The following is a 25,980-nucleotide window of genomic DNA, read 5'->3' as shown; positions in this document are numbered from 1 at the left end:
CTACAATTACACCGAATTAACAAAATACAAACCTCTCAACCTAAAAAGGCTTGTTCTTGATGGTATCCTAAATAAAATAATAAAATATACAGACCACAAATTCCAGAGGAAATGTCCTCTGGCCTGATGAAACAAAAATATAACTTTTTGGCCATAATGACCATAGTTATGTTTGGAGAAATAAGGGGGATGCTTGCAAGCTGAATAACACCATCCCAACCGTGTAGCACTGGGGTGGCAGCATCATTTTGTGGGGGTGCTTTGCTGCAGGAGGGACTGGTGTACTTCACAAAATAGATGGCATCATGAGAAAGGAAAATTATGTAGCTATATTGAAGCAACATCTCAAGACATCAGTCAGGAAGTTAAAGCTTGGTTGCAAGTGGGTCTTCTAAATGAACAATGACCCCAAGCATACTTCCAAAGTTGTGGCAAAATGGCTTAAGGACAACAAAGTCAAGTTATTGGAGTTGGCCATCACAAAGCCCTGAAAAAGCATGTGCGAGCAAGGAAGCCTACAAACCTGACTCAGTTACACCAGCTCTTTCAGGAGGAATGGGCCAAAATTCACCCAACTTATTATTGTTCTGACATTTTACATTCTTAAAATAAAGTGGTGATCCTAACTGACCTTAGACAGGGAATATTTACTAGGATTAAATGTCAGGACTTGTGAGAAACTAAGGTTAAGGTGTATATAAACTTCTGACTTCAACTGTATGCACCTAAAATTGGCAACAATTTGTTTTTGCCCCACCCTCTTCAACATTTATACCAACAAATTGATGAGGGCTCAGTCGGCAGGTAGCCTAGTGGTTATTTCATTGGACTAGTAACCGAAAGGTAAAATAATTATAATAATTAAGCAGCACCTAGATCTTCTGCAGATTCTGTCAGACTTGGGCCCTGACAGTTAATCTCAGTAAGGCAAAAATAATGGTGTTCCAAAAAAGGTCCAGTTTCCAGCACTACAAATACAAATTCCACCTAGACACTGTTGCCCTAGATCAGACAAAACAATATACCTACCGTGGCCTACACACCAGCACCACAGAAGCCCTCTATAGTTGTGAGGTCTTGGGTCCTCTCACAAACAAATAATTCACTAACCCCAAATTGAGACTCCATGCAGAATTATGAAAAAATGTGTACAACGTAAAACTGCAAATAATGCATTCAGAGCAGAATTGGGACGATTCCTGCTAATTAGAGCAATTAACTTCCACAACCACCTAAAAGGAAGCGATTCTCAAACCTTCCATTACAATGCCCTCACCTACAGAGAGATGAACCTGGAGAAGAGTCCCCTCAGCCAGCTGGTCTGGGACTCTGTTCACAACAGGACAGCAACACAATTAGACCCAACCAAATCATGAGAAAACAAAAAGACAATTACTTGACACATTGGAAAGAATCAACAAAAAACTGAGCAAACAGTAGCAGAATACCTGACCACTGTGACTGACCCAACATTAAGAAAAGCTTTGACTATGTACAGACTCAGTGAGCTTTGCTTTTGAGAGGTCACCATCGGCAGACCTGGCTCTCAAGAAAAGACAGGCTATGCGCACTGTCATGACATTGGCCTGGGGGTAGGTTTATGACAGTCATAAATACCTCTTCCCCCCTTTTTCCTCTCTCTACCCTACTGATGTTACATTTGCAAAACCCTTGGTTAACATAGAGATTCTGGGAACATCAGAAGGTGGGGGGAAATGAACTATATTCTGGTAATCCGACCAATTGAACATATGCGGTGGTACTTAATGAATATGATGTCAGTTCGGTTGTCATCTGAGACATTCTCATCAATGATAAGATGACATAAACTCTACAGTGGAAAGTCTACACATCAGAGTTATCGGATTCACATGGAATTGTTGTTCAATTTAAATGTTTGAATATGAAATTATTTGTGATGGGATGAAATGTGATTTTAGCTTCTAAAATTTGAGATTTGGGTATTCATAAGGTAGGGCTCTGCTCAATCAGTGGCCCGCCCCTGTGAAGGGACATGGGCTATAAAACTTTTCAAACACGCCCTCCTCCCCCTTCCCATATAAAGCCTTGACGACAATATAACCTCCTGTTCCGAGGACGTGAGGACAACGGTCCGATGTCAGAATGGTTCAGATAATAACTACAGAACGAAGCCAACATCAGCGTGAGCTTTGGTTGCGAATGGTATGAACTTTGAACTCTTATTCACTACAGAAGCGATACCTCCTAGCCGTTGAGTTAGCAACAGCCGCTGCAAACAAGGGTTAGGAAGGAACAGACAGAGTATCCCGTCTATCACACAACGACATTACTACAACGTATCCAGTTGACATTCTTCAAAGGATAAAGGACTCGGTTGGGCAACACGGCCTTCCAATTTACCACCACCCTACCGAAGCGCAGCTCAGAGTAAATATTTATTGCATTTTCCTTTTCCAAATGGGCGGTCATTTAGAATGCATAAGATACTGAATTTACGATAGCACAGCTTCGCCCTTTGTTCCTCAGTCTTCCCGCTCTTTCACTCAAACCCAGCCCTTTTCTTTTGTGTAACAAGCTGCCATATCTGTTCCGCCCGCTAGGGACGTTTTCCTTTATGGCGTAATTTGTCATCAAGTTATGATTTAATTATGTGTATGTGTAATTCTGTGTGATTAGTTAGGTATTTAGTAAATAAATAATTAAACCCAATTTTGTATTGCTGATTCAACTTGTTAGCCAGGGTTCGTGCAGATAACCAAGAATTTACAACTTTCAGATGAGACTGAATTAAGATGACGATTAATATTGACTGCTATTGATGTAAAATATTACTAGGTCTTTAAGAGTTTATTCGGAAGATAACAGCTCTATAAATATTATTTTGTGATGCCCCGACTCTCTAGTTAATTACATTTACACGATTAGCTCAATCAGGTAATATTAATTACGGATAAATTATTTTATAGAACAGCATGTCATATCACTTAATCCGGCATAGCCAAAGACACAACAACACACTGCCCACAAAATGAGGTGGAAACCAAGCTGCACTTCCTAACCTCCTGCCAAATGTATGACCATATTGGAGATACATACAGAGCATTCAGAAAGTATTCATGCCCCTTGACTTATTCCACATGATGTGTTACAACCGGAAATGTTTGATGTGTTGCAACCTGAATTCATGGATTAAATTGATTTACACACAATACCCCATAATGAAAACATGATTTTTGAAACGTTTGCTAATTTATTGAAAATTAAATACAGAAATATCTCAATTACATAAGTATTCACACACCTGAGTCAATACATGTTAGCGATTACGAGCTGTGAGTCTTTCTGGGAAATCTCTAACAGTTTTCCACATGTTGATTGTATAATATTTGCACATTATTATTTTAAAAATGATTCAAACTCTGTCAGGTTGGTTGATCATGGCTAGACCACCATCTTCAAGTCTTGCCATAGATCTTCAAAATTGTAAGTAGGCCACATTTAATGTTGTCTTGGTAAGCAACTCCAGTGTATATTTGGCCTTGTGTTTTAGGTTATTTTCCTGCTGAGAGGTGAATTTGTCTCCCTTTGTCTGGTGGAAAGTAGACTGAACCAGGTTTTCCTCTAGGATTTTGCCTGTGCTTAACTTTATTCCATTCCTTTTTACTCTACAAAACTCCCCAGTCCTTGCCTATGACAAGCATACCCATAACATGATGCACCCACCACCATGATTGAACATATGAAGGTGGTACTCAGTGATGTGTTGTGCTGGATTTGCCCCAAACATAATATTCAGGACATAAAGTTAATTTCTTTGCCACGTTTTGCAGTTTTACTTTAGTGCCTTGCTGCAAACTGGATGTATGTTTTGGAATATTTCTTTCCTGTGCAGGCTTCCCTCTTTTCACTCTGTCCTTTAGGTTAATATTATAGAGTAACTACAATGTTGTTGATCCATTCTCAGTTTTCTCCTATCACAGCCATTAAACTCGAATGGTTTTAAAGTCACCATTGGCCTCATGGTTAAATCCCTGAGCGGGGTCCTTCTTCTCCTGCAACTGAGCTAGGAGGGACGCCTGTATCTTTGTCGTGACTGGGTGTATTGATACAAAGTGTAATTAATAACCATGCTCAAAGAGTTATTTAATTTCTGCTTTTTTTATTTGACCCATTTACCAATAGGTGCCCTTCTTTGCATTGGAAAACCTCCCTGTTCTTTGTGGTTCGATCAGTGTTTGAAATTCACTGCTTGACTGAGGGACCTGACAGATAATTGTACAGTATGTGTCGGTTACAGAGATGAGGTAGTCATTCAAAAGGTAGTCGTTCATGTTAAACTCTATTATTGCACACAGAGTCTGTGTAACTTATTATGTGACTTGTTAAGCACGTTTACTCCTGAACTTATTTAGGCTGGCCATAACAAAGGGGTTGAACACTTACTGACTAAAGACATTTCAGCTTTTCATTTTAAATTAATTTGCAAACATTTCTAAAAACATAATTCCACTTTGACATTATAGGGTATTGTGCGTTGGCCAGTGAAACAAAATATCAATTTATTCCAAATACAAATTCAGGCTGTCACGCAACAAAATGTGGAAAGGTCAAGGGGTGTGAATATTTTCTGAAGGCACTATATTTCCCTCAGATTACAGCCCCACAAAGAATTTGAAAACCAATCCAATCTCCCATATCTATTAGGTGAAATACAACAGTGTGCCACCTCAACAGCAAGATTTGTGACCTGGAGCACAAACACCATTGTAAATAAAACCTATATTTATCTGCTAATTTATATGACCTTTCATACCTCAACTATTTGCATTGTTACATAGCACTGTGCATAGCCAGCAATATAACATTTGAAATGTCTATATTCTTTTAAAACTTTTGTGAGCGTAATGTTTATTATTCATTTCTGATGGTTTATTTCCTTTCCATGTTGTTTGTCTATTTGACTTAGGCAATGTAAACATATTTCCCATGTAAATAATCACCTTTGAATTGATTTGAGGGAGTAAAATAGAGATTGTGCTGATTCAATGGTAACTCAGTCTACTCTCCACAGCGATAATCATTTGCACGTGTTCTCCATTTCTCTACAATGCCAAGTTACTATAACACTGTCTGAATGTGTGATGCACAGACACTGCCTGGGGTAGAGGATCTGTCTCTCTGAGTGTGTGAAAATGAAGAAGTTAAACTGTGGTTTTGAATATAAACCAGATATGTCAGTGAGTGGGGAGGTGGATGCTGATTCCGAACATGTTGTGTACTACATCTGAGGAATCATTCAAGTTTTGGTAAGTCAGTGAGATAAGCTGGGTGTGGTTATTGGGAAGGTATTTGAGGATGATGCTAGCAATGACTGTCGTTATGGGTTGCAGGTGATAATCAGTTTTACTTTGTCCACACTAAGGAGTATCACTTTGGGTAGAGAACAACACAGAGAGAGAGACAGAGAGGGAGCGAGGGACAGCAAATGAGAGGTAGAGAGAAAGACAAAGAACAACACAGAGAGGGAGCGAGGGAGAGCAACAGATAGGTAGAGAGAAAGACAAAAGACCAACACAGAGAGGGAGTGAGGGAGAGCAACAGAGAGGTAGAGAGAAAGACAAAGACCAACACAGAGAGGGAGCGAGGGAGAGCGACAGAGAGGTAGAGACAAAGACCAACACAGAGAGAGAGACAGAGAGGGAGCGAGGGAGAGCAACAGAGAGGTAGAGAGAAAGACAAAGATCAACACAGAGAGAGAGCGAGAGAGGGAGCGAGGGAGAGCAACAGAGAGGTAGAGAGAAAGACAAAGACCAACACAGAGAGAGACAGAGAGGGAGCGAGGGAGAGCAACAGAGAGGTAGAGAGAAAGACAAAGACCAACAGAGAGAGAGAGACAGAGAGGGAGCGAGGGAGAGCAACAGAGAGGTAGAGAGAAAGACAAAGACCAACACACAGAGAGAGAGACAGAGAGGGAGCGAGGGAGTGCAACAGAGAGGTACAGAGAAAGACAAAGACCAACACACAGAGAGAGAGACAGAGAGGGAGCGAGGGAGAGTAACAGAGATGTAGAGAGAAAGACAAAGACCAACACAGTGAGACAGACAGAGAGGGGGCGAGGGAGAGCAACAGAGAGGTAGAGAGAAAGACAAAGACCAACACAGAGAGGGAGCGAGGGAGAGCGACAGAGAGGTAGAGAGAAAGACAAAGACCAACAGACAGACAGAGAGACAGAGAGGGAGCGAGGGAGAGCAACAGAGAGGTAGAGAGAAAGACAAAGACCAACACACAGAGAGAAAGACAGAGAGGGAGTGAGGGAGAGCAACAGAGAGGTAGAGAGAAAGACAAAGACCAACACACAGAGAGAGAGACAGAGAGGGAGCGAGGGAGAGCAACAGAGAGGTAGAGAGAAAGACAAAGACCAACACACAGAGAGAGAGACAGAGAGGGAGCGAGGGAGAGCAACAGAGATGTAGAGAGAAAGACAAAGACCAACACAGAGAGGGAGCGAGGGAGAGCAACAGAGAGGTAGAGAGAAAGACAAAGACCAACACACAGACAGAGAGACAGAGAGGGAGCGAGGGAGAGCAACAGAGAGGTAGAGAGAAAGACAAAGACCAACACACAGAGAGAGAGACAGAGAGGGAGCGAGGGAGAGCAACAGAGATGTAGAGAGAAAGACAAAGACCAACACAGTGAGAGAGACAGAGAGGGGGCGAGGGAGAGCAACAGAGAGGTAGAGAGAAAGACAAAGACCAACACAGAGAGGGAGCGAGGGAGAGCGACAGAGAGGTAGAGAGAAAGACAAAGACCAACAGAGAGAGAGAGACAGAGAGGGAGCGAGGGAGAGCAACAGAGAAGTAGAGAGAAAGACAAAGACCAACACAGAGAGAGAGACAGAGAGGGAGCGAGGGAGAGCAACAGAGAGGTAGAGAGAAAGACAAAGACCAACACAGAGAGAGACAGAGAGGGAGCGAGGGAGAGCAACAGAGAGTTAGAGAGAAAGACAAAGACCAACAGAGAGAGAGAGACAGAGAGGGAGAGCGACAGAGAGGTAGAGAGAAAGACAAAGATCAACACAGAGAGGGAGCGAGGAGAGCAACAGAGAGGTAGAGAAAGACAAAGACCAACAGAGAGAGAGAGACAGAGAGGGAGCGAGGGAGAGCAACAGAGAAGTAGAGAGAAAGACAAAGACCAACACAGAGAGAGAGACAGAGAGGGAGCGAGGGAGAGCAACAGAGAGGTAGAGAGAAAGACAAAGACCAACACAGAGAGAGACAGAGAGGGAGCGAGGGAGAGCAACAGAGAGTTAGAGAGAAAGACAAAGACCAACAGAGAGAGAGACAGAGAGGGAGCGAGGGAGAGCAACAGAGAAGTAGAGAGAAAGACAAAGACCAACACAGAGAGAGAGACAGAGAGGGAGCGAGGGAGAGCAACAGAGGTAGAGAGAAAGACAAAGACCAACACAGAGAGAGACAGAGAGGGAGCGAGGAGAGCAACAGAGAGTTAGAGAGAAAGACAAAGACCAACAGAGAGAGAGAGACAGAGAGGGAGAGCGACAGAGAGGTAGAGAGAAAGACAAAGATCAACACAGAGAGGGAGCGAGGGAGAGCAACAGAGAGGTAGAGAGAAAGACAAAGACCAACAGAGAGAGAGAGACAGAGAGGGAGCGAGGGAGAGCAACAGAGAAGTAGAGAGAAAGACAAAGACCAACACAGAGAGAGAGACAGAGAGGGAGCGAGGGAGAGCAACAGAGAGGTAGAGAGAAAGACAAAGACCAACACAGAGAGAGACAGAGAGGGAGCGAGGGAGAGCAACAGAGAGTTAGAGAGAAAGACAAAGACCAACAGAGAGAGAGAGACAGAGAGGGAGAGCGACAGAGAGGTAGAGAGAAAGACAAAGACCAACACAGAGAGGGAGCGAGGGAGAGCGACAGAGAGGTAGAGAGAAAGACAAAGACCAACAGAGAGAGAGAGACAGAGAGGGAGCGAGGGAGAGCAACAGAGAAGTAGAGAGAAAGACAAAGACCAACACAGAGAGAGAGACAGAGAGGGAGCGAGGGAGAGCAACAGAGAGGTAGAGAGAAAGACAAAGACCAACACAGAGAGAGACATAGAGGGAGCGAGGGAGAGCAACAGAGAGTTAGAGAGAAAGACAAAGACCAACAGAGAGAGAGAGACAGAGAGGGAGAGCGACAGAGAGGTAGAGAGAAAGACAAAGATCAACACAGAGAGGGAGCGAGGGAGAGCAACAGAGAGGTAGAGAGAAAGACAAAGACCAACACAGGGAGAGAGACAGAGAGGGAGCGAGGGAGAGCAACAGAGCTACAGAGAAAGACAAAGACCAACACAGTGAGAGAGACAGAGAGGGAGCGAGGAGAGCAACAGAGAGGAGGAGAGAAAGACAAAGACCAACACACAGAGAGAGAGACAGAGAGGGAGCGAGGGAGAGCAACAGAGAGGTAGAGAGAAAGACAAAGACCAACACACAGAGAGAGAGACAGAGAGGGAGCGAGGGAGAGCAACAGAGAGGTACAGAGAAAGAGAAAGACCAACACACAGAGAGAGAGACAGAGAGGGAGCGAGGGAGAGATACAGAGATGTAGAGAGAAAGACAAAGACCAACACAGTGAGAGAGACAGAGAGGGGGCGAGGGAGAGCAACAGAGAGGTAGAGAGAAAGACAAAGACCAACACAGAGAGGGAGCAAGGGGGAGAGCGACAGAGAGGTAGAGAGAAAGACAAAGACCAACAGAGAGAGACAGAGAGAGGAGCGAGGAGAGCAACAGAGAGGTAGGAGAAAGACAAAGCAGACAGAGAGGGACAGAGAGGAGAGGTAGAGAGAAAGACAAAGACCAACACACAGAGAGAGACAGAGAGGGAGCGAGGGAGAGCAACAGAGAGGTAGAGAGAAAGACAAAGACCAACACACAGAGAGAGACAGAGAGGGAGCGAGGGAGAGCAACAGAGATGTAGAGAGAAAGACAAAGACCAACACAGTGAGAGAGAGAGAGGGGCGAGGGAGAGCAACAGAGAGGTAGAGAGAAAGACAAAGACCAACAGAGGGAGAGGGAGAGAGCAGACAGAGAGGCGAGGGAGAGCAACAGAGAGAGAAAGAGAGAAAGACAAAGGGACCAACACAGAGAGAGAAAGACAAAGACCAAACAGAGAGAGAGACAGAGAGGGAGAGGGAGAGCAACAGAGAGGTAGCGAGAAAGACAAAGACCAACACAGTGAGAGAGACAGAGGGAGCGAGGGAGAGCAAATGAGGTAGAGAGAAAGACAAAGACCAACAGAGAGAGAGAGAGAGGGAGCGAGGGAGAGCAACAGAGATGTAGAGAGAAAGACAAAGACCAACACAGAGAGGGAGCGAGGGAGAGCAACAGAGAGGTAGAGAGAAAGACAAAGACCAACACACAGACAGAGAGACAGAGAGGGAGCGAGGGAGAGCAACAGAGAGGTAGAGAGAAAGACAAAGACCAACACAGAGAGAGAGACAGAGAGGGAGCGAGGGAGAGCAACAGAGAGGTAGAGAGAAAGACAAAGACCAACACAGAGAGAGACAGAGAGGGAGCGAGGGAGAGCAACAGAGAGTTAGAGAGAAAGACAAAGACCAACAGAGAGAGAGAGACAGAGAGGGAGAGCGAAAGAGAGGTAGAGAGAAAGACAAAGATCAACACAGAGAGGGAGCGAGGGAGAGCAACAGAGAGTTAGAGAGAAAGACAAAGACCAACAGAGAGAGAGAGACAGAGAGGGAGAGCGACAGAGAGGTAGAGAGAAAGACAAAGACCAACACAGAGAGGGAGCGAGGGAGAGCGACAGAGAGGTAGAGAGAAAGACAAAGACCAACAGAGAGAGAGAGACAGAGAGGGAGAGCGAGGGAGAGCAACAGAGAGGTAGAGAGAAAGACAAAGACCAACACACACAGAGAGAGAGACAGAGAGGGAGCGAGGAGAGCAACAGAGAGGTAGAGAGAAAGACAAAGACCAACACACAGAGAGAGAGACAGAGAGGGAGCGAGGGAGAGCAACAGAGAGGTACAGAGAAAGAGAAAGACCAACACACAGAGAGAGAGACAGAGAGGGAGCGAGGGAGAGATACAGAGATGTAGAGAGAAAGACAAAGACCAACACAGTGAGAGAGACAGAGAGGGGGCGAGGGAGAGCAACAGAGAGGTAGAGAGAAAGACAAAGACCAACACAGAGAGGGAGCAAGGGAGAGCGACAGAGAGGTAGAGAGAAAGACAAAGACCAACAGAGAGAGAGAGACAGAGAGGGAGCGAGGGAGAGCAACAGAGAGGTAGAGAGAAAGACAAAGACCAACACACAGAGAGAGAGACAGAGAGGGAGCGAGGGAGAGCAACAGAGAGGTAGAGAGAAAGACAAAGACCAACACACAGAGAGAGACAGAGAGGGAGCGAGGGAGAGCAACAGAGATGTAGAGAGAAAGACAAAGACCAACACAGTGAGAGAGACAGAGAGGGGGCGAGGGAGAGCAACAGAGAGGTAGAGAGAAAGACAAAGACCAACACAGAGAGGGAGCGAGGGAGAGCAACAGAGAGGTAGAGAGAAAGACAAAGACCAACAGAGAGAGAGAGACAGAGAGGGAGCGAGGGAGAGCAACAGAGAAGTAGAGAGAAAGACAAAGACCAACACAGAGAGAGACAGAGAGGGAGCGAGGGAGAGCAACAGAGAGGTAGCGAGAAAGACAAAGACCAACACAGTGAGAGAGACAGAGGGAGCGAGGGAGAGCAAATGAGGTAGAGAGAAAGACAAAGACCAACAGAGAGAGAGAGAGGGAGCGAGGGAGAGCAACAGAGATGTAGAGAGAAAGACAAAGACCAACACAGAGAGGGAGCGAGGGAGAGCAACAGAGAGGTAGAGAGAAAGACAAAGACCAACACACAGACAGAGAGACAGAGAGGGAGCGAGGGAGAGCAACAGAGAGGTAGAGAGAAAGACAAAGACCAACACAGAGAGAGACAGAGAGGGAGCGAGGGAGAGCAACAGAGAGGTAGAGAGAAAGACAAAGACCAACACAGAGAGAGACAGAGAGGGAGCGAGGGAGAGCAACAGAGAGTTAGAGAGAAAGACAAAGACCAACAGAGAGAGAGACAGAGAGGGAGAGCGAAAGAGAGGTAGAGAGAAAGACAAAGATCAACACAGAGAGGGAGCGAGGGAGAGCAACAGAGAGGTAGAGAGAAAGACAAAGACCAACAGAGAGAGAGAGACAGAGAGGGAGCGAGGAGAGCAACAGAGAAGTAGAGAGAAAGACAAAGACCAACACAGAGAGAGAGACAGAGAGGGAGCGAGGGAGAGCAACAGAGAGGTAGAGAGAAAGACAAAGACCAACACAGAGAGAGACAGAGAGGGAGCGAGGAGAGCAACAGAGAGTTAGAGAGAAAGACAAAGACCAACAGAGAGAGAGACAGAGAGGGAGCGAGGGAGAGCAACAGAGAAGTAGAGAGAAAGACAAAGACCAACACAGAGAGAGAGACAGAGAGGGAGCGAGGGAGAGCAACAGAGAGGTAGAGAGAAAGACAAAGACCAACACAGAGAGAGACAGAGAGGGAGCGAGGGAGAGCAACAGAGAGTTAGAGAGAAAGACAAAGACCAACAGAGAGAGAGACAGAGAGGGAGAGCGACAGAGAGGTAGAGAGAAAGACAAAGATCAACACAGAGAGGGAGCGAGGGAGAGCAACAGAGAGGTAGAGAGAAAGACAAAGACCAACAGAGAGAGAGAGACAGAGAGGGAGCGAGGGAGAGCAACAGAGAAGTAGAGAGAAAGACAAAGACCAACACAGAGAGAGAGACAGAGAGGGAGCGAGGGAGAGCAACAGAGAGGTAGAGAGAAAGACAAAGACCAACACAGAGAGAGACAGAGAGGGAGCGAGGGAGAGCAACAGAGAGTTAGAGAGAAAGACAAAGACCAACAGAGAGAGAGAGACAGAGAGGGAGAGCGACAGAGAGGTAGAGAGAAAGACAAAGACCAACACAGAGAGAGGGAGCGAGGAGAGCGACAGAGAGGTAGAGAGAAAGACAAAGACCAACAGAGAGAGAGAGACAGAGAGGGAGCGAGGGAGAGCAACAGAGAAGTAGAGAGAAAGACAAAGACCAACACAGAGAGAGAGACAGAGAGGGAGCGAGGGAGAGCAACAGAGAGGTAGAGAGAAAGACAAAGACCAACACAGAGAGAGACAGAGAGGGGGAGCGAGGGGAGAGCAACAGAGAGTTAGAGAGAAAGACAAAGACCAACAGAGAGAGAGAGACAGAGAGGGAGAGCGACAGAGAGGTAGAGAGAAAGACAAAGATCAACACAGAGAGGGAGCGAGGGAGAGCAACAGAGAGGTAGAGAGAAAGACAAAGACCAACAGAGAGAGTGAGACAGAGAGGGAGCGAGGGAGAGCAACAGAGAAGTAGAGAGAAAGACAAAGACCAACACAGAGAGAGAGAGACAGAGAGGGAGCGAGGGAGAGCAACAGAGAGGTAGAGAGAAAGACAAAGACCAACACAGAGAGAGACAGAGAGGGAGCGAGGGAGAGCAACAGAGAGTTAGAGAGAAAGACAAAGACCAACAGAGAGAGAGAGACAGAGAGGGAGAGCGACAGAGAGGTAGAGAAAGACAAAGATCAACACAGAGAGGGAGCGAGGGAGAGCAACAGAGAGGTAGAGAGAAAGCCAAAGACCAACACAGGGAGAGAGACAGAGAGGGAGCGAGGGAGAGCAACAGAGCTACAGAGAAAGACAAAGACCAACACAGTGAGAGAGACAGAGAGGGAGCGAGGGAGAGCAACAGAGAGGTAGAGAGAAAGACAAAGACCAACACACAGAGAGAGAGACAGAGAGGGAGCGAGGGAGAGCAACAGAGAGGTAGAGAGAAAGACAAAGACCAACACACAGAGAGAGAGACAGAGAGGGAGCGAGGGAGAGCAACAGAGAGGTACAGAGAAAGAGAAAGACCAACACACAGAGAGAGAGACAGAGAGGGAGCGAGGGAGAGATACAGAGATGTAGAGAGAAAGACAAAGACCAACACAGTGAGAGAGACAGAGAGGGGGCGAGGGAGAGCAACAGAGAGGTAGAGAGAAAGACAAAGACCAACACAGAGAGGGAGCGAGGAGAGCGACAGAGAGGTAGAGAAAGACAAAGACCAACAGAGAGAGAGAGACAGAGAGGGAGCGAGGGAGAGCAACAGAGAGGTAGAGAGAAAGACAAAGACCAACACACAGAGAGAGAGACAGAGAGGGAGCGAGGGAGAGCAACAGAGAGGTAGAGAGAAAGACAAAGACCAACACACAGAGAGAGACAGAGAGGGAGCGAGGGAGAGCAACAGAGATGTAGAGAGAAAGACAAAGACCAACACAGTGAGAGAGACAGAGAGGGGGCGAGGGAGAGCAACAGAGAGGTAGAGAGAAAGACAAAGACCAACACAGAGAGGGGGCGAGGGAGAGCAACAGAGAAGTAGAGAGAAAGACAAAGACCAACAGAGAGAGAGAGACAGAGAGGGAGCGAGGGAGAGCAACAGAGAAGTAGAGAGAAAGACAAAGACCAACACAGAGAGAGAGACAGAGAGGGAGCGAGGGAGAGCAACAGAGAAGTAGAGAGAAAGACAAAGACCAACACAGAGAGAGAGACAGAGAGGGAGCGAGGGAGAGCAACAGAGAGGTAGCGAGAAAGACAAAGACCAACACAGAGAGAGAGACAGAGAGGGAGCGAGGGAGAGCAACAGAGAGTTAGAGAGAAAGACAAAGACCAACAGAGAGAGAGAGACAGAGAGGGAGAGCGACAGAGAGGTAGAGAGAAAGACAAAGATCAACACAGAGAGGGAGCGAGGGAGAGCAACAGAGAGGTAGAGAGAAAGCCAAAGACCAACACAGGGAGAGAGACAGAGAGGGAGCGAGGGAGAGCAACAGAGAGGTAGAGAGAAAGACAAAGACCAACAGAGAGAGAGAGAGAGAGGGAGCGAGGGAGAGCAACAGAGAGGTAGAGAGAAAGACAAAAACCAACACAGAGAGAGAGACAGAGAGGGAGCGAGGGAGAGCAAAGGAGAGGTAGAGAGAAAGACAAAAACCAACACAGTGAGAGAGACAGAGGGAGCGAGGGAGAGCAAATGAGGTAGAGAGAAAGACAAAGACCAACAGAGAGAGAGAGAGAGAGGGAGCGAGGGAGAGCAACAGAGAGGTAGAGAGAAAGACAAAAACCAACACAGAGAGAGAGACAGAGAGGGAGCGAGGGAGAGCATATCAGAGGTAGAGAGAAAGACAAAGACCAACACAGTGAGAGAGACAGAGGGGGCGAGGGAGAGCAACAGAGAGGTAGAGAGAAAGACAAAGACCAACACAGAGAGAGAGAGACAGAGGGGGCGAGGGAGAGCAACAGAGAGGTAGAGAGAAAGACAAAGACCAACACACAGAGAGAGAGACAGAGAGGGAGCGAGGGAGAGCAAATGAGGTAGAGAGAAAGACAAAGACCAACACAGAGAGAGAGACAGAGGGGGCGAGGGAGAGCAACAGAGAGGTAGAGAGAAAGACAAAGACCAACACAGAGAGAGAGAGACAGAGAGGGAGCGCAACAGAGGTAGAGAGAAAGACAAAGACCAACACAGAGAGGGAGCGAGGGAGAGCGACAGAGAGGTAGAGAGAAAGACAAAGACCAACACAGAGAGAGACAGAGAGGGGGCGAGGGAGAGCAACAGAGAGGTAGAGAGAAAGACAAAGACCAACACAGAGAGAGACAGAGAGGGAGCGAGGGAGAGCGACAGAGAGGTAGAGAGAAAGACAAAGACCAACACAGAGAGGGAGCGAGGAAGAGCAACAGAGAGGTAGAGAGAAAGACAAAGACCAACACAGAGAGAGAGACAGAGAGGGAGCGAGGGAGAGCGACAGAGAGGTAGAGAGAAAGACAAAGACCAACACAGAGAGGGAGCGAGGGAGAGCGACAGAGAGGTAGAGAGAAAGACAAAGACCAACACAGTGAGAGAGACAGAGAGGGGGCGAGGGAGAGCAACAGAGAGGTAGAGAGAAAGACAAAGACCAACACAGAGAGGGGGCGAGGGAGAGCAACAGAGAAGTAGAGAGAAAGACAAAGACCAACAGAGAGAGAGAGACAGAGAGGGAGCGAGGGAGAGCAACAGAGAAGTAGAGAGAAAGACAAAGACCAACACAGAGAGAGAGACAGAGAGGGAGCGAGGGAGAGCAACAGAGAAGTAGAGAGAAAGACAAAGACCAACACAGAGAGAGACAGAGAGGGAGCGAGGGAGAGCAACAGAGAGGTAGCGAGAAAGACAAAGACCAACACAGAGAGAGAGACAGAGGGAGCGAGGGAGAGCAACAGAGAGTTAGAGAAAGACAAAGACCAACAGAGAGAGAGAGACAGAGGGAGAGCGACAGAGAGGTAGAGAGAAAGACAAAGATCAACACAGAGAGGGAGCGAGGGAGAGCAACAGAGAGGTAGAGAGAAAGCCAAAGACCAACACAGGGAGAGAGACAGAGAGGGAGCGAGGGAGAGCAACAGAGAGGTAGAGAGAAAGACAAAGACCAACAGAGAGAGAGAGAGAGAGGGAGCGAGGGAGAGCAACAGAGAGGTAGAGAGAAAGACAAAAACCAACACAGAGAGAGAGACAGAGAGGGAGCGAGGGAGAGCAAAGGAGAGGTAGAGAGAAAGACAAAAACCAACACAGTGAGAGAGACAGAGGGAGCGAGGGAGAGCAAATGAGGTAGAGAGAAAGACAAAGACCAACAGAGAGAGAGAGAGAGAGGGAGCGAGGGAGAGCAACAGAGAGGTAGAGAGAAAGACAAAAACCAACACAGAGAGAGAGACAGAGAGGGAGCGAGGGAGAGCATATCAGAGGTAGAGAGAAAGACAAAGACCAACACAGTGAGAGAGACAGAGGGGGCGAGGGAGAGCAACAGAGAGGTAGAGAGAAAGACAAAGACCAACACAGAGAGAGAGACAGAGGGGGCGAGGGAGAGCAACAGAGAGGTAGAGAGAAAGACAAAGACCAACACACAGAGAGAGAGACAGAGAGGGAGCGAGGGAGAGCAAATGAGGTAGAGAGAAAGACAAAGACCAACACAGAGAGAGAGACAGAGGGGGCGAGGGAGAGCAACAGAGAGGTAGAGAGAAAGACAAAGACCAACACAGAGAGAGAGAGACAGAGAGGGAGCGCAACAGAGGTAGAGAGAAAGACAAAGACCAACACAGAGAGGGAGCGAGGGAGAGCGACAGAGAGGTAGAGAGAAAGACAAAGACCAACACAGAGAGAGACAGAGAGGGGGCGAGGGAGAGCAACAGAGAGGTAGAGAGAAAGACAAAGACCAACACAGAGAGAGACAGAGAGGGAGCGAGGGAGAGCGACAGAGAGGTAGAGAGAAAGACAAAGACCAACACAGAGAGGGAGCGAGGAAGAGCAACAGAGAGGTAGAGAGAAAGACAAAGACCAACACAGAGAGAGAGACAGAGAGGGAGCGAGGGAGAGCGACAGAGAGGTAGAGAGAAAGACAAAGACCAACACAGAGAGGGAGCGAGGGAGAGCGACAGAGAGGTAGAGAGAAAGACAAAGACCAACACAGTGAGAGAGACAGAGAGGGAGACAGAGAGGGAGCGAGGGAGAGCAACAGAGAGGTAGAGAGAAAGACAAAGACCAACACAGTGAGAGAGACAGAGAGGGAGCGAGGGAGCAACAGAGAGGTAGAGAGAAAGACAAAGACCAACACAGAGAGAGAGACAGAGAGGGAGCGAGGGAGAGCAACAGAGAGGTAGAGAGAAAGACAAAGACCAACACAGAGAGAGAGACAGAGAGGGAGCGAGGGAGAGCAACAGAGAGGTAGAGAGAGAGAGAAAGAGCAACACAGAGATAGAAATAGAGGGCTACAATCTAAGATGTAAGGTTTACCAGGTGAAGTTCTCGATATTCTGACGTGACTCATAACTGTGCACCTGTAAATTACAGCCAGAGCCAGGCTGAGGCTGGACAGGCCAATGTTGAACCACATCAATTCCTGTGTTCTGTCAGAGTCAAACCTGTACACTGTGTTCCTGGGCACTGTCACACAGTACACCGCTGTCACACAATACACTGCTGTCATTGAATCTAATAATAATAATATAATATATAATATAATAATATATATAATATAATATATGCCATTTAGGAGACACTTTTATCCAAAGCGACTTACAGTCATGTGTGCATACATTCTACGTATGGGTGGTCCCGGGAATCGAACCCACTACCCTGGCGTTACAAGCGCCATGCTCTACCAACTGAGCTACAGAAGGACCACACTAATAACGTACTGTTCCAACCCCAGACACTGGCCAACAGGCCTGGGTTCAAATACTATTTGACATCTTTCAAACACTTTAGCTGGGCTTGATTGAGCTTGCTTTGCGCAACTGAACAAATAGAATAGTCGTGTAAGTGCAAACCCTGCTCATATGGCATTACAGGCTTCTTCTAAAGCAAAGGCTAAAAGTACTTGAAAGATTTCAGATAGCATTTGAATCCAGATTTGCTGGCCAACCTATCCCTCTCTCACTCTGCAGTATTGGGACGAAGCCTTGGTTGGCTTGGCTCTACTCCATCCACTACCAGGAAAATGGATTTAGCTCACCTCCCACTGAGCCAATTCAACCTTCCTATCTGTTCTGTGGAGGTTGATGCTTATAGTAAGGCTTTAACTCTGTCACTGTAACATCCCTCCTGAGAGCAAGCTACAGTCATAAGGGAGAGGTAGCTACTATGAGCCATGTGCTGGGTACTAATATTACTATGCATATGCTCTCACCCATGTGGGCTACACACCGGATGTGGGCTAGTGGCCCACCAACTGACAACATGCGTCACCAGCTGCCAACTCCTTCAGAATCAGTTTGTCATCTTACCCACCACCACACCTTTCTCTGTTCCCATGTTGGCTCTCTGTCACACTGCAATATCTTTAGAACTGACTGACTGCAGCGTCAGTGACAACCTCCAGAATACTTTTACTTTCTACAGGGCTCACAACAGACAAGCCCCAACTTGTCATCTGCAATGGGTTGCTATGATAAGAGGCCTGAGGGCTGAGACTCACAGAGCAACAAGCGCCCCCTGGGGTGGAGTAGGAACATAATAGGGCATAAAGGAAGCAGAAGAATAGCAGTACATTAATAAGTAATACTTTACAACAATATATACTATATCAGTTTTGAAAATGACTTTTTAACCACACTATTAACTGAGACATTATCATCCTATATTTATATCACCAGTGAACAATAAACACCATTGTAATTCTGGATACCTTGTAACTGGGTCAATGTGAAAGAATTCAGAAAGACAGGCGTCATGGATAGTCAGAATATGTTTAATAAAAATAATTAAACTTCAATTTCCTCTATATAACTTCATAGAAAGTAATCCAATAAATTACACATGACTTTTTAAGATGCTTGTCCTCCCCACTTCATAACATGTTATTCCACTACACAGACCACAACTTGTCCTCCCCACTACACAACATGTTATTCCACTACACAGACCACAACTTGCAAATATTGCAACTGTCCAAAAAACAACTAAACAAAAACAAGAACAGACTTGATGACTTTAGGATATTATCAAGCTTGAAACAAAAAATACAATTCCAATAGTCTATTTGTCAATTTCAGCAACTACTTTACCGAAAATGAAAATTCTAATGAACGTGTAGTAGTGTGTGCTTTAATCGTCTCTGTCTGTTGCATATTGGTCATTTCATTGTGCCAGTGAGGCGAGTCTATGACTGACCTAATCAGTCAGTTCAGCACTGTAGATGTATGTGACATAGGGAGACCTATAACAAACTACCAGAAATATCTCATCAAAATACATAATAAAAGCAAATATATTGTTCCATCTTTAGTCAAATCCAGCTCTCCCCTCAGTACTAACATTTCAACTTAAACAGAGCTATGGGTCTGTCTATAGCAAATGAAGCAGGCTTCTTGTCACACTAGTAGGAATGAATCCATGCCTGTTGTCTGCCTGTTGCGTCTGAAAATAAAGCCTGCTAAAACAATCATATTTGGGTGAATATTATAACCGGGAAGCAGCAAAGGCTGGGCTTCTGCCTAAGGGCACTGGTACATTTAGGGATAGACTAGGTATGAAGGTTGTTCTATTGAATTCACTAGGCTTGTGAGACCTAGTGGTTGGAACCAGCCCAAACTAAAGTGGCAAACTGACAATGTTAAATGTATTTAGGTTGACTTTCAGGAAGAGTAACAACCTGTCTGTCTCTGAGTTTACACACAGAAACCATGGTAAAGGACATCATAAGTGAATGGGGAAAACAAAACATCTTTAAAGTAAATGTTATTTCAGTGAGTGGAGGTTCTTCATCAGTCTTGGTTTAGACAACAGGGCAGGGCTGTCTGTCTGGTGGTCTTGTATACGTTGATGAATGGGTTCAATATAGGCTCAGTGAACAGCTAAATGAAGGCTGAAAGAGACTAAATGAATGTCTCTACCACAGATGTAACCTGTTGTGACGTTTCATTGTCACCATGTAAAATAAAACGTTTCATTCATCTTCAAGATCATTTCCAAATGTGTGCCTGCCTAGCAGTCCAACGTGTACCGACAGTTGTCCTACACGGTGCTGTATCAATCCGGAAAGCACTGTTCCACTAAACATAATTACAACAGGTACTTAGGGTATACTGAATTCCAGTCTCAGTGTCTCCCTTGGTTACCACGAGGATGAGCACAGATGAGCCATGTCATATGGTAATGAAAAAATACACCACCATTGAGCCGTAGAAAATAAGGAACATAAAACATCTATCTGTTAAATCACATCAGATACTGACTGGAAGTTGAGTGAGAAAGTGAGGGTGTGAAATACACAGAGGTACAGCGAAGCGTAAGGACACTTCTACATCTACCAGTCTGTCTGCCGATCCAGTCATCAGTGGATTGATCAGTAAGACATATGGAGAAATGAACTAGCCTGGTGAAATCAGACTGAACAATGTGTTTAGTGATGAAACAGCATATCAGTTTGGATTCCAGGCTAGAAATTAACACTTAAAAGCCTCCAATTCCCATGAATCAGAGAGATCAGTCAGCAAAGCAGCTCAGTTCTAAAGGAAGGTCTAGATATTCAGTCTTACTCAAGCCTAAAATTAAAAATCCATAGCCAACCCAATTCAGAATCACTGCAATCATTGTATAAACTATGCTTTTAAACAGTCAATTATTAAAACAATTTTGATGACTCAGTAATCTAGTTATATCAGAGACAATACAAACCCCTCTGGTCCCTCAATACACATACGGTGTAGCTACTTCATTACTAGTTTATGATAGCAAGGTAATTCACCACAACAGGGACACACTGTGTTCAGAATGGAAGACTACAGACATCACCCACAGTCAGAGCACATTGGAGATTCTTCAGCTCACTCGATAGCAGAAGGCGGCACTACGAGTGGAACACAGATACTGATGGGCTTTTAAAGTATTAAAGATGACTCAGGGGGTGTTGAGTATAATATGTTGACTATACCAGCAGTCACTGTTTATGTGACTTCACTTTTGGTTGTAGAACCCAATTCTCTAGCCTTACCAATACACAATGGCCCGATTGATGCTGCACGCATGGGACACAATCAGTACATGGCCTGAAGAACACACTGACTCAGCCAAAATGGAAAGAAATGCCCACGCAAACAAACACACACAGCCAGAACACAGTGAGTGGTAGTCTCGCAGACTGAAGGCACTGGAAGAGACTAAGCGAGTGGAAGCTCTCAAGAGTATGCCATGAAGAACACAGATCCCAGCGGGGATGAGTGAGCCAGCCTTGCCAAAACACACACAACAGGATGTATTTGCAGTGAACTCAATCCCTTCTATACTCTGCTGAGGTAACGATGCAGTCAAAAACACTGGGGTGGAATTGTGTCTTTTCTGTCCCAGCGAGAGCAGCATTTGGGAGTAGACCCAACTGGTTATGTGCTAGCGAGTGTAATATGGGAAACTAAAGTGCACCTCGGTGTCAAAAGAACCATGTGTGTTGGTTGTGCGAGACAGGCAGGGAGACTACATTCCAAAATGCACACTAGCATACTACTTAGAATGAATGTCCAATACATTTCTTCATTTGAATAACTGTGTTAGTGTGGACATTGGAACAGAGACTGAACACCTCTCCCTTGTGTGAGAAGCATGGCTGATGAAGGATCTACAGCATCAGTCACATTCATTAGCTGCCCGAGTTATTGCTGACTTTTCCAAACGTATGATCCGCAAAGTATACTGTAAGTATCAAGAAGAAAACCTGTAAAAGTATTTACAAAGGAAAGCTAAATATTCAAGGTCTTTTCCTCCCACTACAAAATATATTAACAGTACAGCTCAGCAGAGAGCGCATATTTATTTCCTCTTTTTTAATAAAATTAAATCCCAACATGATAATTACAATAATGCCATTTTGATTTCTTTTTCCCATATTGTTGCAATTGTACATCAATGTGTGTAGGCCTAATACAAGTTCACAAAGTTCAGAAATCTACTAAAGTTTGACATGCAAAATGTCTCTCAAAACGAGATTGTACCTTTTTGAACAAACACTGAAAGTTCATTTCAGTTTCTCCTAGGTCATGGTTCTTCTTGTCTCACTTTTGTAGTCTTTATCACACAACATTTTAGTTCGTTTTCCGTATTTACATGAAAAGAAATCACAATGTAAGTGCAGGAAATCCATATATATGTGTAATATATACAGTACCAGTCAAAATTTTGGACACACCTATTCATTCCAGGGTTTGTCTTTATTTGTACTATTTTCTACATTGCAGAATAATAGTGAAGACATCAAAACTATGAAATAACACATATGGAATCATGTAGTAACCCCAAAATTGTTAAACAAATCAAAATATATCAGTCAATCCGGAAATTTTCAAGAACTTTGAAAGTTTCTTTAAGTGCAATCGCAAAAACCATCAAGCACTATGATGAAACTGTCTCTCATGAGGACCACCACAGGAATGGAAGAAACAGAGTTCTCAGCTGCAGAAGATACGTCCATTGGAGTTAACTGCACCTCAGATTAGAGCCCAAATGAATGCTTCATTCAGACACATCTCAACATCAACTGTTCAGAGGAGACTGCAACAGGCCTTCGCGGTCGAATTGCTGAAGAAAAAAAACACTTCTAAAGGACACCAATCATAAGAAGAGACTTGCTTGGGCCAAGAAAAACAAGCAATTAGACCGGTGGAAATCTGTCCTTTGGTCTGATTAGTCCAAATGTAAGATTTTTGGTTCTAACCGTCGTGTCTTTGTGAGACGCAGAGTAGGTGAACAGATGATCTCTACATGTGTGGTTCCCACAGTGAAGCATGGAGGAGGAGGTGTGATGGTATAGGGGTGCTTTGATGGTGACACTGTTTGTGATTTATATAGAATTCAAGGCACACTTAACCAGCATGGCTACGACAGCATTCTGCAGCGATACTCTATCCCATCTGGTTTGCATTTGGTAGACCTATTAGGACCATGACCCAAAATACACCTCCTGGCTGTGTAAGGCCTATTTGACCAAGGAGAGTCACGGAATGCTGCATCAGATGACCTGGCCGATGACCTGGCCTCCACAATCATCCCACCTCAACCCAATTGATATGGTTTGGGATGAGTTGGACTGCAGAGTGAAGGAAGAGCAGCCAACAAGTGATCAGCATATGTGGGAACTCCTTCAAGACCATTGGAAAAGCATTCCAGGAGAAGCTGGTTGAGAGAATGCCAAGAGTGTGCAAAGCTGTCATCAAGTCAAAGTGTGGCTACTTTGAAGAATATAAAATATATTTTAATATGTTGAACAATTGTTTGTTTACGACATGATTCAATATGTGTTATTTCATAGTTTTGATGTCTTCACTATTGTTCTACAAAAAATAGTCAAAATAAAGAAAAATAGTCAAAATAAAGAAAAAAAAAGGAAAATAGTCAAAATAAAGAAAAACCCTTGAATGAGTAGTTGTGTCCAACCTTTTGACTGGTACTGTATGTGTGTACATTTCTAATAGATCCATAAATATATTTATATATTCATTAGGCTCAGTCTTCATCGCTGGAGTCTGATGACCCATCAGATGATGAAGAAGAGCTCCCAGACTCTGATGAAGAAGATGACTCCGCCTTCCCCAAGCCTTCTGGACCACTGTTCTCCTCCTTGTGTTCCCCTGACTCTTCCCTCTTGTCACCAAGACCCTCCTCTTCCTGACACTCTGGTGTTCTCCTTGGCGACAGAGGTTTTGAGGGGGCGGTCTTAGAGGTCTTAGTGGGCTTGTGGGGTTTGTGGTCACTGTTTGAGTCACTGTGTGGTGGCTGTGTGGTGGACACAGGAAGGTTAAGGCCTGGAGTGAGAAGCATCCCTGGGTAAAGCATACTGGAGAGTAACAAGGGGTTAAGAGACAGAGGGTGACTGGAGGCTGCCTGGGCAGCAGAAGCACTTAGTGGGGTGGTTGTGGAGGTGGTGGCAGAGGAACTAGAGGGGGAATGGACACTGGGGATGCGGCCATCTCCGTCCCTGCTTTGACCTTCTGTCCTTTCACCTTTGGTGTCCGAGGTGTGGGAGGGGCCGTGGGAGTGGGAGGAGGAGGCTTTGGAGGAGGCAGACGAGGGCTCCCCTCCTCCTCCTTCTCTGCTTCCCTTCTTCCTCTTCCTCTGTTCAGCTCCCCTGTTGCGTCCTGTGAGGGCTTCCCAGCAGACCCCCATGCTCAGGAGGTTGGGAAGCCCAGCCATGCCAGAGAGCATCATGGGAAACATGGCGGCCAGGTTGTTAGCATCGGTGGGCAGGCCCATGAGGCCGGCAGTGAGCTGCAGTGACTGGAGACTTTGGAGGTTCTGCTGGAAGGCCTGTAGACTAGATAGATCCATGCCAGAGAGGAGGCCATTGGCCAGCAGGGGTTGAGGCCCAGGGATGGGGCACCCTGGTTGGCTGTAGCTGCAGCTTTGGCCAGGGCGCTCTTGGGCCTCCGTCCACGCCGACTCACCTCCTCTGGTACGATGGGTCCTGTCAGGATCCGGTCAAACATGCTCTCTGGGAGGTAGCCCTGAAGGACAGACAGAGAAACACAGGGTTAGCACTCTAATCAACAATTAGATAACTACAGTTAGAAACTGGGTAGTTCCAGCCCTGAATGCTGATTGGCAGACATCCGTGGTATACCACGGGTATGACAAAACATGTATTTTTACTGCTCTAATTACGTTAGTATCCAGTTTATAACAGCAATAAGGCACCTCAGGGGTTTGTGGTATATGGCAAACCATATTGCGTTGTGAATAGGAGCAGCAATTAGCCCTGGGTAAAGCGTTCTTTGCTTCACGGAAACATGGCTCACTTGAGAGACGCTAACGGAGTCGGTACAGCCAGCTGGTTTCTTCAAGCATCGCGTTGACAGAAACAAGCGTCTTTCTGGTAAGAAGAGGGGCGGAGGGGTATGCCTTATAATTAACGAGACGTGGTGTGATCATAACAACATACAGGAACTCAAGTCCTCCTGTTCACCTGACTTAGAATTCCTAACAATCAAATGTCAACAGCATTATCTACCAAGGGAATTGTCTTCGATTATAATCACGCCGTATATATTCCCCCAAGCAGACACATCGATGGCCCTGTACAAACTTTATTTGACTCTATGTAAACTGGAAATCACATATCCTGAGGCTGCATTCATTGTAGCTGGGGATTTTAACAAGGCAAATCTGAAAACAAGACTCCATAAATTCTATCAGCATATCAATTGCGCAACCAGGGCTGGATCATTGTTATTCTAACTTCTGCGACGCGTATAAGGCCCTCCCCCGCCCTCCTTTCAGAAAAGCTGACCACGACTCCATTTTGATGCTTCCAGCCTACGGACAGAAACTAAAACAAGAAGCTCCGGCGCTCAGGTCTGTTCAACGCTGGTCTTGTCATGCTGGTGAAGGAGGACCCAAAAGCGACTTGGCGAAAACAGAGTATTTAATCCAGAATAAACTTTACAAAACAAAAAGCATAATACTACACGTAAAGACGAGAACAGACTGGAGACTTGATCGAGAACTGCAGGTTGCCTCGGGAAGGCACTTGAACCTAGCAGACTCAGACACCTGCTCACCACGCAGCATCTGAGGGAAACACGACATGACAGGGCAAAACATAGACACAGCACGGTGAATTATAAATGAGGATCCGACAGGGCAGGTACGGGAAACAAGGAGAGAAATAGGGACTCTAATCAGGGAAAAGGATCGGGAACAGGTGTGGGAAGACTAAATGATGATTAGGGGAATAGGAACAGCTGGGAGCAGGAACGGAACGATAGAGAGAAGAGAGAGCGAGAGAGTGAGAGAGGGAGGGAGAGAGAGGGCTAGAAAGAGGGAAAGAACCTAATAAGACCAGCAGAGGGAAACGAATAGAATGGGAAGCACAGGGACAAGACATGATAATAAATGACAAAACATGACAGTACCCCCACTCACCGAGCGCCTCCTGGCGCACTCGAGGAGGAATCTGGCGGCAACGGAGGAAATCATCAATGAGTGAACGATTCCAGCACGTCCCGAGACGGAACCCAACTCCTCTCCTCAGGACCGTAACCCTCCCAATCCACTAAGTATTGGTGACCCCGTCCCGAACGCATGTCCATGATCTTATGTACCTTGTAAATAGGTGCGCTCTCGACAAGGACGGGAGGGGGAGGGAAGACGAACGGGGTGCGAAGAAAGGGCTTAACACAGGAGACATGGAAGACAGGATGGACGCGACGAAGATGTCGCGGAAGAAGCAATCGCACAGCGACAGGATTGACGACCTGGGAGACACGGAACGGACCAATGAACCGCGGAGTCAACTTACGAGAAGCTGTCGTAAGAGGAAGGTTGCGAGTGGAAAGCCACACTCTCTGGCCGCAACAATACCTAGGACTCTTAATCCTGCGTTTATTGGCGGCTCTCACAGTCTGTGCCCTGTAGCGGCA

At 46.0% G+C, this 25,980-nt stretch overlaps 1 long non-coding RNA gene and 1 pseudogene across 1 annotated transcript in view; both read right to left on the bottom strand.

The window, feature by feature from the left end:
- Positions 1-21,845, bottom strand: part of LOC124027347 — a 31,655-nt gene extending 9,810 nt beyond the window's left edge. The window contains exon 1 of the long non-coding RNA XR_006837396.1: positions 21,562-21,845. This is a non-coding gene — a long non-coding RNA (uncharacterized LOC124027347). The remainder of the gene's footprint in view (positions 1-21,561) is intronic.
- An 854-nt stretch (positions 21,846-22,699) lies between these two features.
- Positions 22,700-24,084, bottom strand: LOC124027346 (annotated as a pseudogene).
- Positions 24,085-25,980: the final 1,896 nt, after the last annotated feature.

This window comes from Oncorhynchus gorbuscha, unplaced genomic scaffold (assembly GCF_021184085.1).
Source record: "Oncorhynchus gorbuscha isolate QuinsamMale2020 ecotype Even-year unplaced genomic scaffold, OgorEven_v1.0 Un_scaffold_3117, whole genome shotgun sequence".
Lineage (NCBI taxonomy): Eukaryota > Metazoa > Chordata > Actinopteri > Salmoniformes > Salmonidae > Oncorhynchus > Oncorhynchus gorbuscha.
This window is presented reverse-complemented; position numbering and strand designations above follow the sequence as displayed.